Genomic DNA, 14926 nt, shown 5'->3' on the forward strand with positions numbered 1-14926 from the left:
CGACATTGCACTTAGTGTTAATCTCTTATCACAACATGTAGGCAAGGCAAAACAGTTTCATTGGAAATGTGTTAAGAAATTATTGAGATATCTAAAACACACTAAAAACATGAATTTATTGTTAGAACCCATACATACTGATTATGCAGAGTTATGTTGTTATGCAGATTCTGATTGGGCGAGTGATAAGAAATCATGTAAAAGTACTTCAGGTTATATGATGTTTCTAAATGGCTTGTGCGTAAACAGAATTTTGTGTCTTGTTCATCTACTGAAGCTAAATATGATTGTGTTTCAGATGCATGTAATTCTCTAACGTGGTTTGATGCTTTAGTCACAGATATCTGGACACACCCAATTCAACCGATCACTGTGATGGAAGACAACGAATCTGTGGTTTATATATCTGAGAATCGTTTTACAGGTTCTAGGTCTAGACACATTGACATCCGTTATAAAAATATAAAACAAGTTGTTAAACAGGGTTTTGTGAAATTGCAATATGTGCCTACACATGATCAGATTGCTGATATGCTTAACAAGCCACTTCCTGCAGCTCAGCATGAGAATCTGCGTAAGAAGATGTGCCTTATCTGAGTTCTGCTTAACTGACAAAGAAGGGGTTGTCACTGCGTTCTTTTGTGCTTGTCAGCTAGGCACGTCTCAGTTTGTTTTTATTCCAGCTGTACTGTAATCTTATCATGGTAACCAAGGTGATTGTCACATGTCCAGCCATGTTTTGGTTTCATATCTTTGCTCTACTACTATGTGCACAAGTCTAAGAGGTTAGTTTAAGTTTTTTTCTTTCCTTTTCTTTATCTCCATCGACCTCTGATAGGGAGTATTTCTTTGATTTACTCTCTGACACCATCGAACAAAAACAATTTCTGGGACTACAGTTGCAAGAAAAAGTATGTGAACCCTTTGGGATTACGTGGAGTTTTGCATGAATTGGCCATAAAATGCACTCTAAACGTCATGTAAGTCACAACAATAGAAAAACACAGTCTGCTTAATACTACACAAACATTAGCTGTTGTCATGTTTTAATTGAACATAAGATGGAAACATTCACAGTACAGGGTGGAAAAAGTATGTGAACCTTTGGACTTAATAACTGGTTGACCCTCCTTTGGCAGCAATAACCTCAACCAAACGTTTCCTGTAGTTGCAGATCAGACCTGCACAACGATCTGGAGTAATTTTGGACCACTCCTCTGCACAAAACTGTTTCAGTGTAGCAATATTCTTGGGATGTCTGGTGTGAATCGCTCTGTTAAGGTCATGCCACAGCATTTCAATCGGGTTGAGGTCAGGACTCTGACTGGGCCACTCCAGAAGGCGTATTCTGTTCTGTTGAAGCCATTGTTTTGTTGAATTACTTGTATGCTAAGGGTCATTGTCCTGTTGCATCACCCATCCTCTGCGGAGCTTCAGTTGGCAGACATGGTCGTACGTTTTCCTGCAAAATGTCCTGATAAACTCTGGAATTCATTTTCCCATCAATGACAACAATCCGTCCAGGCCCTGAGGCAGCAAAGCAGCCCCAAACCATTATGCTCCCTCCGCCATGTTTTACAGTGGGGATGAGGTTTTGATGTTGGTGTGCTGTGCCTTTTTTTCTCCACACATAGTGTTGTGTGTTTTTCTCAAACTACTCAATTTTGGTTTCATCTGTCCACAGTATATTTTGCCAGTAGTGCTGAAGAACATCCAGGTGCTCTTTTGCAAACTTCAAACATGCTGCAATATTTTTTTTGGACAGCAATGGTTTCCTCTGTGGTGTCCTCCCATGTACTCCATTCTTGTTTAATGTTTTCCTTATTGTAGATGTGTCAACAAAAATGTTAGCATGTGCCAGAGATTTCTGTAGGTCTTTAGCTGACACTCTAGGATTCTTCTTTACCTCATTAAGCATTATGCGCTGTGCTCTTGCAGTCATTTTTACAGGACGACCATGCCTAGGGAGAGTAGCAACAGTGCTAAACTTTCTCCATTTGTAGACAGTCTGTCTTACCGTGGACACATGAACATCAAGGCTTTTGGAGATACTTTTGTAACCCTTTCCAGCTTCATGCAAGTCAACAGTTCTTGATCGCAGGTCTTCTGAGAGCTCTTTTCTGCGAGGCATGGTTCACATCAGACAGTGCTTCTTGAGACCAGTAAACCCAAAACAGGTGTGTGTTTTTAAAGGGCAGGACAGCTGTCAGCAACACATCCAATATCATCACACTGGTTGGAGTCAAGGTTGGCTCACTCCTGGCTCCAATTGGCTCTTGGAGAAGTCATTAGGCTAGGAGTTCACATACTTTCCCACCCTGCACTGTGAATGTTTACATGTTATGTTCAATTAAAACATGACAACAGTTAATGTTTGTGTAGTATTATTTTAAGCAGACTGTGTTTTTCTATTGTTGTGACATTTAGAGCGCATTTTATGGCCAATTCATGCAAAACTCCACGTAATCCCAAAGGGTTCACATACTTTTTCTTGCAACTGTAACTATATGATTTATCAGATAAAGTCCGAGAGAAAAGAGCCATACAACCAAGCGATATAAAAATTGGGACCTGGAAAGATGATGATTGGACTCCAGAGAAGATCATCAACTATTATGGACCAGCTACATGGGCGGAAGATGGCACTTTAGGTGCCAGAGAGCCCATCTATATTCTAAATAGGGTAATTAGGCTATAAGCAGTGCTTGAAGTAATTACCAATGACATTGTAAGTACTCTAACACATTTAGCTAAGGAAAGTGTAAAGTCTCGAACCTACATCATGCAGAATCGGTTAGCCTTAGACTACTTATTAGCTCAAGAAGGAAGTATGTGGAAAATTTAATTTGAGCAATTGCTGCATTGAAGTAGATGAGAGTGGTAAGGTAGTAAAGGAAATTACAGACAAAATGATAAAATTAGCTCATGTCCCAGTCCAAACCTGGAAGGGATTGACCTTAGATGGGGTAAATAACTGGTTCGGAGGGTGGTTTGCAAATTGGAAAGAATTAGCAAAATTTGCAATATTAGGATTCTTGGCTATTATGTTTTTACCATGTTTGATTCCTCTCATACAAATACTAATAAGGCGAACAATGAAAAGTATGACTTTAATAACAACTTCAATTGAAAAAGGGAAGAAAAAAACAATGTTAATAATGAAGCTAAGAAAACAAGGGTTTGGGGAAAGAAAACTCAGAATATAATAACTTGCTTCCACAGGAATTTGAAGAAAAATTAGGGAATGATGAATTCCTAAAAGTAGAATAATTCAGGTAGAAGAAAAAAAGGGTGGAATTAAAGGAAAGAGTATAAAATGCTTAGTTTGAAACTTGCTCAGCGCGTTCTTTGAACCCAATCCAAAAAGGGAAGGGTCTGAGAGGCCGCGTTTGCAAACACTTTTATTTTTTTATTTTCAATTTTCTTTTCAATAAATTTTTGCCTTTGTTATCCAGACTTGTCTTTGAGTTGTGAGTATCAAATTTTGGGCTTTTAAATCTCACATCACCATTCCAAGTCCAAGCTTAATGTTCCAAATGTACAAATATAAGTAACAAAACAAAACACACATCAGAAACAAGTTCTCCTTTTAATTAAAAGGAGAGGAACTTTTATGGTTACTTATGTGAGATTTAAAAGCCCAAAATTTGATACTCACAACTCAAAGACAAGTCTGTTTAACAAAGGCAAAAATTTATTGAAAATAAAATTGAAAATAAAAAATAAAAGCGTTTGCAAAGGCGGCCTCTTAAGACCCTTACCAAATTGGATTGTGTTCCAAGAGCGCACTGGGCAAGTTTCAACCCAGGCATTTATACTTTCTTTTCCCGATACATGCCCCCTAAGAAACTTAAGTTAGTCTTTGAAGTCATTTACATTTCTAAAAGATTTTCTTTGAAGCTTTTCACACTCAAAATGACTTATTGTAACAACTTCCTTACATCCCTCACTATCTTGTTTACTTGCAACCTCCTATCTTCTTTGAAGCTTTTCAAAAGAACTTTGTTGATTACCATTTGTGAATTTTCTGTCTGAGCAGGAAACAGCCCCACAACTTAGTGTTACATTTGATACAATTCATTGGTGTTACATTTTATACAATTTATAAAAGAATAACCTTTATTTTTTCCCCTTTACTTACAATTTATCCCACCAACTTCAAAAGACAGTGGGGAAAGACTAAAAGGAATATTGAACCTGAGATTTTTTGTGAAGTGGGAGGTGTCCTCACCTCCGACAAAAGAATCAAATAGTCCAAAGAGCCAGATTAAAAGAAAAAGACAGAAGAAAAAACTTGCTTTTGGTTTCAACCTCTGATAGAAAGGGCTGTGAGATGCTGCAGACATCCCCCCTCCCCCTGGGTTTCGACATTCCCTTTTAAAATGACCAGGTTTTCCACAGTTGTAACACTTTCCTTGAGGCTTGCTGCCTTGTGATAAAGCGGCTGCCAATAAATTGGTTTGATAAAAGGCTGTTCCGATATCCTGTAATCTGTTAACAAAATCAGGATACGGCTCAGTAGCCTTCTGCCTGATGTTAGAGAAGGCTTGATGAGGTTTGCCAGAAACAGATACTTTTCCAAACGCTTGGTAAGCGTATTCAGAAGAAACCTGTAGAATGGACACTGGTAAAACAATTTCAGCATCAACTGGAACAAAGGGACCAGACCCGTCAGCAATTTCTTCTACATTTCCCCCCCACACACATACTTTTGCTAATTGTTCCTTTAAAATTTGCCTCTTGGGGGTATACAATGGCTGTGAAGAAGCAGAAGAATTAACCTCTTCATGAGGAGCTGAAGGTCCAATTAAAGATAACTTTGGAGGGAAAAATTTTTTTGATCATAATTAGGTGGAGGTGTTGCGGTCAATTGGTGTCCAGCCAAAGCATCAAAGCCAAATTTTTTCACTGCTTGACGGCATTGAAGCCATAGATGTAATATCTCAACTGGAGCCCGGGGTTCAAGATGTAAAGTATGCTGTATCTTTACCCAGTCCTGTAAACGGAGCGTCCCTCACTCCGGATACCAAAGACAATTTTTCCCTATCTCTCCTATGAGCTTCCTTATCTCTGCCACAGGTGCTTTAAGCCCTGAATTTTGTAGCAGGAAGGTAAATTCCTCTACACATTGTTGCTGCTGATGAGATAGATTGCAACCCGTACTTACCTTTGCAGAGTCCCATAGGACGAAGGTACCTTTGGGGTCTATTCCAGACAAAGGTAAATATGTTGAAAGTTGCTCCCCCAGAGGGAGGGCTCCCTGTTCCAAATCTCTTTTCGTTGGTTTGTTTGTTTTTAAAGATTTATTGTCCCTGTTCGGGCGCCATAATGTGGGGATTCAGAGACCAGTCAACGCAGGGTGTCCCAAATATGTCTGTCTGCCTACACAGGGTTTATTGTATTTATACAGTTAACAAGCAGGAAATTATGCACAGCAAAAGCATTGTTTATTGGTGTACTCCCTAGTCAATCTTAGAGAACATCCAAACTTCCCAAGCCAGGGCAGAGTCTTCCTTATCTTAGCTGGTTCCTTGCAGTCCTTGGCAAGGCTAATTGGAATGAGCTCATAGACATGTGGATAACAGATACTGGGCAGGCAGTATTCTGCACATGGTCCCTTCATATCCTTTTTTTTTAAAAAAAAATTGAATTTATTATTTAAAACATTGGACACGGTGAGAACGGACTGACATACCTTCTTGTCTACATTATTTTTAAAATTTACATATATATATACACATAAGATACACTTAAAATACATATCAGTTATATATAATAATACAATATCTAGAGCAATCAACCAATCTATAAATTCTAATGGAGACCTTCCTTTTGTTCCCACCAGAAATAAAACTTATTCCAGATTTTATAGTAGCCTGATTGATCTTTATTCTTAATTTCCAGAGTTAATTTGTCCATTTCTGCACACTCCCAAATTTTCTTTATTACCTCGTTTTCTACCGGTATTTCACTCCTTTTCCAATTCTGGGCAAACGACATTCTTGCTGCCGTAATAATATGAATCATCAGATACAACTCTTCTTTGGAGTATTTCTCTTTTATTATGCCCAATAAGAAAAATTCTAGACTAAACTCAACTTTTCGTCTTAGTATTTCTTTTAGCCAAGTCCAAATCATTTGCCAATATCTTTGAGTCTTGCTGCAAGATCACCATGTATGAAAATATGTGCCTATTTCTTTGGAGCATTTCCAACATTTAGGAGATACTGTCTTATACATTTTGACTAAGCGTGCTGGGGGAAGATGCCATCAATAGAACATTTTAAATAAATTTTCTTTGTAGGCTGAGGCCAGAGTTATTCTTTTATTTCTGTCCCAGAGCGTTTGCCATGTGTCAAGATCAATGCCATGTCCCAAATTTTTGGCCCAAGTCAACATAGGGTCCTTCACTTGTTCCTCAAACAATTTATATCCCAAGAGCAAATTATATAATTTCTTTATCTGTTTATTATCTGGCCCCAATAATATTTTATCCAAAGCAGTTTCCTAGGTAATCCCCCATTCTTTTTTATCTTTCCCGAATCTTGATTGAATCTGTAAATAGGCCCACCAATCTAGTTTTATCCCTTGTAATTCTAATTCATTTCTGGATTTCAATTCCCCCTCATTATTCATGATGTCCTTATATGAAATTTTGTTATCCAAGTTAAATAGATTTGGATAGACAATCACTTCGAGGGTGGATAGCCAGACCTGTACTTTAGTATAGTTATAATTTCTGATTTTATTCCAAATGTTAAATAGTGCTTGCCTAATCCAATGTTTTTGAAAATGTGAAAATAATCCTTGTTTTTCATTCCATAAAAAAGCATGCCAACCAAATTGTAAGTCATGGCCTTCTAAAGTCAGTAATCTTGTATTTTTCAGAATTATCCATTCTCTAATCCAATTTAACGCCGCAGCATGGTAATATAATTCCCAGACTGGCAATCCAAATCCCCCGGTTTTCTTTGTGTCCTGCAAATATTTCATTTTAATTCTTGGTTTTTCCCCTTGCCAAATAAAATTTAATGACAGTTTGTTCAAGTTTTGGAAAAATTTTGAGTCAAGTTGGAACAAGAACAAGATTTTAGGCAAGACGTTCATCTTAATCACCACAATTCTCCCCAGTAATGAAAGGTTCAAGTTTCTCCATCTTTCCAAATCACCTTTTATTTGTTTCACTATTTTATCGTAGTTATCTTCTTTAAGTGAAGTGCATCTAGCCATGATATTGATTCCTAAGTATTTTTTTTACTATTTCTATGTCCATAATTCTAGCCAAGTTTTCTTTCTGTTTGTTAGTCATATTTTTAGCAATCATCTTAGTCTTATGTCTATTTATTTTCAACCCAGCGACTTCACCATATTTACCGTAACTAATTCTTCCAATAATTTTGGTCCTGAATGTTTTGGGTCCTCCATGATAAAGACCAGATTGTCCGCAAATGCTTGAAATTTAAAAGTTTCCTTTTTAATACCTAATCCTTTTATCTGTGGTTCCTTTCTAATTATTCTCGTTAGAACTTCTAGTGTCAATATGAACAGCAGTGGAGATAAGAGGCAACCTTGCCGTGTTCCCTTTTGTATTTGAAATTTCCTAGATGTTTCCCCATTAATAATTACTTTTGCTTCCTGGTTAGTATAGATTGCCCTTATTGTATTTATAAATTTTTCACCCATAGCCATATAATTAAGTTGTTGATATAAAAATGACCATTTAACATTATCAAAGGCCTTCTGCGCATCTAAGAATAGTAACACCAACTGTTGTCCACTGTGTAGTTCATAATATTCTAACTTCTTCCTTCTCCCCATCTAGTCCAACCCCTGCATGGGATGGGGGCTGCCTGGGGGCCACAGGGGGAGCCTGGCCAGAGCCCCCCTGGATGAAGAAGGCAGGAAGCACCCCCACAAACTCCCCCCCGACCTGCCTGGGGAGAGACACAGCCTGGCAGGCCCGTCAGCTCCACTGGCCTGGATGCGGGGCGGGGGGGAGGAAGACGGGACTGCTTGCTCCCCTTCCAAAAGAAAACCTTCGCTAGTGCACAGACGCCAAATGGATTATAGATGGAAGGACGACACCGATTGGTCGCTCTGGCGAGGACGGCGATTCACAACAGGACTCTTAGGGGCAGTCCCTTCAAGAAAAAAGAAAGAGCTCCCAGGAAAAGGGTGTGCAGAGAAGTCCCGCCTCCACTTCCGGGAACGAATAGAACTGAGGCACCTATTAGACCCGGCCGCGGACGGGCTGGGAGCCAGGTAGGGTGCAAGGGATGCCGGGAGTTGCAGTCTGAGAGGCTCTCTGGCACAGGAAGGGGGTAGGGGGAGCCCGAGGCTTAGTCTGGTGGGACGGGCGCTGGGAGGGAGGCCTGCTTGGAAAGTCTCACTGAGAGGCCGAGGCTTCGGCCTTCTTCCCTGGGTGGGCTGTGACTCTCCTCCGGGAAGGGACGAAGCTGTGACCCACCTCTCCTCCTCCCCATTCCCCCCTGCAGGAGTTCAGGCGAGCCCAGCATAAGAAGGAAGGAGGCCCCACGGAGCAGCCCCAGGAGGAGGCAGGAAGGAAGGAGGCAAGGCCCAAAGGGATGAGCCAAGGGGGACTCCGCGAAAGGAGGCTGGCTGGAAGGTGAAGCAGGGAGCAGGAAACGGGCAGAGACTCCGAGACGGGCCTGGAGGGCGAAGGGTCCTTTTGGACAGGCGGGAAAAGCCACAGAATCCAGGAGGGAGGAGAGAAATATCAGTGCCCGGAATGTGGAAAATCCTTCAAAAGAAATGGAGATCTTAAACAGCATCTAAGAATCCACACGAGACAGACCTGGAGTGTGGAAAGACCTTTACTAAGAACAGTACCCTTTATATACATCAAAGAATCAACACAGGAGAAAAACTACATAAATGCCTGGAGTGTGGAACGAGCTTCAGGCAGGCAGGACACCTTGATAGACATCAAAGTATCCACTCAGGAGACAAACCACATAAATGCCCAGAATATGAAGAATCCTTCAAAAGGAGATCTTAAAAAGCATCTAAGAATCTACAGTGGAGAGAAAGTGTATGAATGTCCAGAGTGTGGAAAGAGCTTCAGTTGGAGGAGCAGCCTTTATATACATCAAAGGATCCACACAGGAGAAAAACCTTATGAATGCTTTGAGTGTGGAAAGAGCTTCAGGGATAGTAGCACCTTTTGTGTTCATCAAAGAATCCACTCAGGAGAGACACAGCATTAATACCTGGAGTGTGGAAAGAACTTCAGTCAGAGGACCACCCTTTATAGACATCAAAAGATCCACTCAGGTGAAAAACCACATAAATGCCTGGAGTGTGGAAAGAGTTTTACTGAAAGTGGTGGTCTTTGTAAACATCAAAGAATTCACATAGGAGAAAAACCATATTTCTAGAGTTTGTGTGTCAACATTTTACTGTTCCCTTTATTGCTACTCTCTGTTTAATGATTCTACTATTCTGCGATGCCTAATAGTTGAATTTGAATCTTACACACTTTGAAGGGGTACGTAATCTTATGAGTAGAAGTCTATTCAATTCCACAAACTCATATCACAATTTCTTCTTATTGGTGAGATTTCATTTTGAGATTCAGAAGCTGCTACTGGAATGTTCTGAAGAAACTTAGCAATTTCCATTGTGCCCACGGTTCTTTCCATGGGCCTGGAAATCAGACCCTTCTCCTGGGTTAATTTTCCCCTTGAAATTGGACTCTCGCCTCTTCCGTACCTTTTGGCACACTCCCTCCTACACAGAGAACAAACTGCACTCTTGGTTATTACTGAGTCAATGAGTCAATTTACCCTTTTCTCTCCTTATGCGGGCCATAACCTTTGCCTCCTGTGAAGACCTCTGTGTTGCAGGAATACAGTCCTTGCTGAGGACCAAGCAACGGGTTTCTTGCACTTGGTTGCACTTTCTTGTAACTTTAATATTTTTTTGATAACCTTCTAATATTCTAGGTGCCTGTAACTTTCTAACTGCAAAACAAGGCACTCTCTCAGGCTGAATAGCAAAGGACTTTTTCATTTGTACATGCTAAAGTTTCAGCTGGCCGAAATGGTATCTTTTCACAACAGATTTCTGTGGCTCATGATGCTCATGATGTCTTTTCCCATGCGAACGTTCTCCTTTTAATACAATGTGTACCGTGGCAGAATTTAGGTACCTGACCTGCCCCAACTGGCTCCCTTATGAAGGAAAGACCATCAACGAAGCAAAAGGTGCCTCTGGTAGAAACCAGTTCTGGGCTGCTGTGGTCTTCGTTACCTGTCATTTCCCCCTCCCTGTTTCCCATCACATAGAAACATATTTTCCATTTGTCTAAATACAGCCCTGGGAGACTGAAGAGGTACCAGGTTGATTAGCACATTTCATGTAAATGCTGAATGAGAAAAAGTAACATCCCTTTGTACTGTATTCTCCATGTTCATCCAGATTTTTCTCAAATGGAGTCAAATGTAGGTTTAAAATCTACAAAGCCTTCATGCAGTGATTTTGTCCATGCCATTTTTTTTACTTTGAAGAATGCTAGTCATAAATCAAAGTTTACTGGTCATTGCTATCCCTCATGGGTGGATGGGGCTGGTCCTAATGACCGATGCATTATGCAAGGAACTATCTATGCTGTTTCATTGCATCAGTTTCAACTGATTTCACACTAGATTGAGATTTGATAAAAAGATACCCCTACTTTTTGCTTCAACAGGCGGACTCGACCATTCACCTTGTCCTCTGAAACTTAATAGTAATAAAGTTGGAAGGGACCTTGCAGGTCATCTAGTCCAACCCCCCTGCTCAGGCAGGAAACCCTATACCATTTCAGACAAATGGCTGTGTAAAGTATTTAAGGGGCTCAAACTGGGCAAAGTATTTATGCTGGTGGTTGACTGGAGCAGAACCAGGTGGAAGAATTCTTGGTCTCTGTTTTGTGTCTGCAATCTGTATTTTTATGAGGGGGCAGTTTTGGGCTCCTTAGCTCTCCTTCCGGAAAGGTTTCAGCTGGAACCTGGATTGCCACCGAGATGGGGCAACTGAGAGACCGACTTGAACTCAGCCAGGAAGTAATGAAGGCTGGACATGGACAACAGGTAAAGCCCCACAAATCCAGCTCAACACTGCCATGCTTAGCAAATGCAGGTGTTAGATCCTATGGAGAGAATAGTGTTGCGTGAATTAAATCAAAATTTACTGGACTGGCCAGGATATGTCTAGCTCTGGAGCAGACATGTCAAACACAAGACCACATCCAGCCCGCCATGTTCTCCGTCTGTCCCGGGACCTGCTCTGGAACAAGAAAGGACCAGCCTGAGGCATCTTGACCCAGCCCAGGCCAACCAGATGCTTATGTACAACCTGGTTGCATCCACCAAAGTCGGAACCCACTCAGCTTTAGATCCACAGGGCAGCCCTGGAATCAGCAACATGCTCCTGCCCTGCCGTCCCCTGGGCACAGCGGAGTATGTTGACCCTGCTGCCTGTCTTGCTCCATAGGCTGACATCACCCAGGGTGCTGGCCGTCTCCTGTATGCACACCCTGGTGGCGAGGCTTGCTGGTTCCAGGGCGGCCCCGTGGATCTAAGGCTGAGCTTGTTCTGACTTGGTGAATGCAACCAGGTTGTAGATGAGCGCCATCCCCCACCAACACCTCCATGGCCCCCTTGCTGAACTAGCCTTGCAGCCACAAGTCTTCCCTTTCATCAGGACCAGCCCCATCCACCCATGAGGGATAGCAATGACCAGTGGCAGCATGGAGACCAGTAGCACTGGCAATCACCGATCATATCTGGGCTGCCGAGGGGCGGCAGGTGGCGCCAATAGCCATCCTTTGCTGTCCCCTGATGGCCGGTGGGGGAGTTGCTGCTCGGCTGTACTTCATCTCAAAGGCCGGGAATGGCCGCAGTGCCCCCCAGCAAAGACCTCAGTGGGTCCCTCAAAGATCCCTTTGTTGGTGCTTCCTGCGGTCCGGGGGTTGGAGGTGGGAGGCTGCCCGGGCGACCAGGACAAGTGGTGCGGCCTTCATCATCCAAGACTGCAGCGGAGAAGACCTGTGAGTGAAAGTGCTGGACGAGGCCATATTTGTGATGCGCTGCAGGTGCCATCTTTGGAGCAGGTGGAAGCAAAAGTTAACTGTCGCATTCTTTGCTGCTGCTGGAACAGAGCGAGGCTCCTGGCGCCCTCTGCAGGCGGTCAGCGGAAAAAGGGAAGGGATGAACTGGGCGATCGCCTAGATTATAAAGATGGCTCTTTTTTGACTTGTGGACTTCAACTTCCGGAAATCCTGAGCCAGCCAAATACTGTCCATGCTGGCTCAGGAATTCTGCGAGCGGAAGTCCACAAATAATAAAAACACAGTCGTTCCTGACCTCTGACCTAGAGCAACCCGAAGGGGGACGCAGCAGTATCCGAGGTTCTGTTCACGTGACCTGCTTCCTCACTCCTGGCTTTGCACACCCAGATCCCTGGCATTGTTTAACAGGCTTAGTGCGTGTCAATTTAACCCGGCAAATTGAGCAGACCCTAGATGTGTGCAGGGCTTCCCTTGCCACTGACGCTTATTGCAGGGACTCCACTGGGAAACTTCTCCAGGCAGGTGACTCTCCTGGGCAGCCTTGGCTGACTTGGGAAGGAAAGCTTGCTTAGGCTTGGATGGGGGACCCGATATAGATGATCACGTTCCTTGTCCTTGGCTCTTTTCGTGTTACAGTGTGTGTCTACACGTTTGAATAATGTGCGGATGCAGGAGATCTTGCGGGATGTGGGGTGATTACTTTTATAATTAAGCATCCTATCTGTGTTTGTCCCTTTTCTATAAACGGATGTGTGGAGGGTGCCGTTTGTCTGGCGACTGATTGACACATTGAGGAAAGCTAAGGTGCCATTGGCTTTCTCCTCTGCTGTAAACTGGATATCCAGAAATATTGAATTTAGTTGTCTCATGAAATCAATCTTATCCTTACGTTTGATGATGGTGAATGTGTCATCAACATATCTTGCCCAAAATTTGGGTTGATAGCTGGCCATTACTTTGCATTCAAGTTGTTGTAAGACTGCTTCTGCGATGATTCCTGAAATGGGGGACCCCATTGGTGTGCCCTTGATTTGTTCATATATCACTCCCTGGAATTTAAAGTGTGTTTTAAAACACAAACCTTCAATGCTTTCTGATGACGCTGGCAGAGGACCAGCGAAAGTAGATATGCTTTAAACAGTTACTTTTTATTGCTTATTATAATCTTTTAATTTTATTTTAATTAATTTTATTGTAATTGGGCTTTAATATTTAATTCTTTCTTAACTATTGTACACTGTATTTTTATTGTATTTATTGCCCTGTACACCGCCCTGAGTCCTTCAGAAGGGCGGTATAGAAATTAAATTATTATTATTATTATTATTATTATTATTATTATTATTATTATTATTATTATTATTATTATTATTATTAATTATTAATTCGTTTTATATACCGCCCTTCTTCCGGAGGACTCAGGGCGGTGTACAGAGCAAAGTAAGTATACAATAAACCAACAATAAAACAAATAAAACCCCAGATCTACAAATAAAACCCCAAATCTATCAGGCCAGGGATGGTAAGTTGAAGTCACCCAAGACCATAATTTTGGGGAACTCAACCACCAGTCCCGAGAGGATGACAAGAAGCTCGGGCAGGGCTGCTGCTACGCGACTAGGTGAAAGTTACACTAGCAGCAAGCCCAACTGAGCCTTAGGGCCACATCTAAGGAGGAGAGACTCACACCCGGCTATTTGGACAACAGTGGCCTCTCGCGGATACAGGTTCTCCCTCACCGTTACTGCCACTCCCCCACCTCTTCCCTGAGCCCGAGGCCTGTGTAGCACCCGGAAACCTGGTGGGCAAAGATCTACCAAAGGGACACCACCCTCAGGTCCTAACCAGGTTTCCGTAATGCAGGCCAGATCCGCATGTTCACTCTCAACCAAATCTCGGATGAGAGAAGCTTTATTGACTATGGATCTGGCATTAAGATATACAAGCCTGAGCTCAGGTGGTTGATTATCTTCGCTCCCGGTACCACGGGCCGAAACCAGAGGGTTGGAGTGCATCACCGCTTGAAGATAGCGGGGACGCACTCCCGGATGTTGATGCGGTCCTCTGTTCGGACACCTACTGCCATTCCCTACCATCGTTGGAATAGGTAATCCCAAACTCCGCTTCGGGGCCCCGAGGGTAGCTAGTCTAAGCTCCCTCTCAGCGTGATCAATCTCAGGCCTGGCCTGAGTAGCGGTTGGTGGACACCTCCCGGTATCTGACCGAAACTCTAAACCCTCCCCTCTCCCTAACCCCATAAAAAATTTAGCTAGAAAATTAACCAGGGGCCTCTTATTAGGTTTGTAACCGAGGCCCCTATCCCTGCCCAGCCATCTCTCTGGGTCCCAACAATTGGGCCCTTCATCAAGAGGTAGATTGGTAAGTGAGGCGGGTCGCATCCAGGAGGAGAGGGAACCCCTAAGGGCGAATAAGGCAGTGATGGAGTACTTGAGACGAGTCATTGATTAAAGAGTGACTTCGTAGCTAATAGACATGTCCGTGTAAGCCATTATTTACAAATGGGGAAGATGTTAGTAAGATGTTAAAGTAATAAGGGACTCAATATTAATTAAAATTAGGTATTATTATAGCAATGAACAACTGCTTTTATCCATCCTGGTGTTCGAAGATTTTATACTTAAATAAATATGCCTGGGATTCGTATTTTTAAAATTGTTAAATATATATATACATATACTGTATATACATAATTATTTGTGTGTGTGTGTGTGTGTGTATCTGTGTGTGTCAATTTTTTGGATTGCTAACAATGGGAGACTATTATTATTATTATTATTATTATTATTATTATTATTATTATTATTATCATATTATTATTATTTAATTTCTATA

The 14926-nt window shown here is 42.1% G+C and overlaps 1 long non-coding RNA gene across 1 annotated transcript; it reads left to right on the forward strand.

Annotated features, from left to right (window-relative positions):
• The first annotated feature begins 335 nt into the window (after nucleotides 1–335).
• LOC308674798 lies at nucleotides 336–10332 on the forward strand. Its single transcript, XR_014027974.1, has 3 exons — nucleotides 336–431; nucleotides 7823–8262; nucleotides 8496–10332. It is a non-coding gene; the product is annotated as an uncharacterized lncRNA (long non-coding RNA).
• Nucleotides 10333–14926: the final 4594 nt, after the last annotated feature.

The sequence above is a fragment of the Vipera berus genome (assembly GCF_964194415.1).
Source record: "Vipera berus genome assembly, chromosome: 15".
NCBI classification, from domain to species: domain Eukaryota; kingdom Metazoa; phylum Chordata; class Lepidosauria; order Squamata; family Viperidae; genus Vipera; species Vipera berus.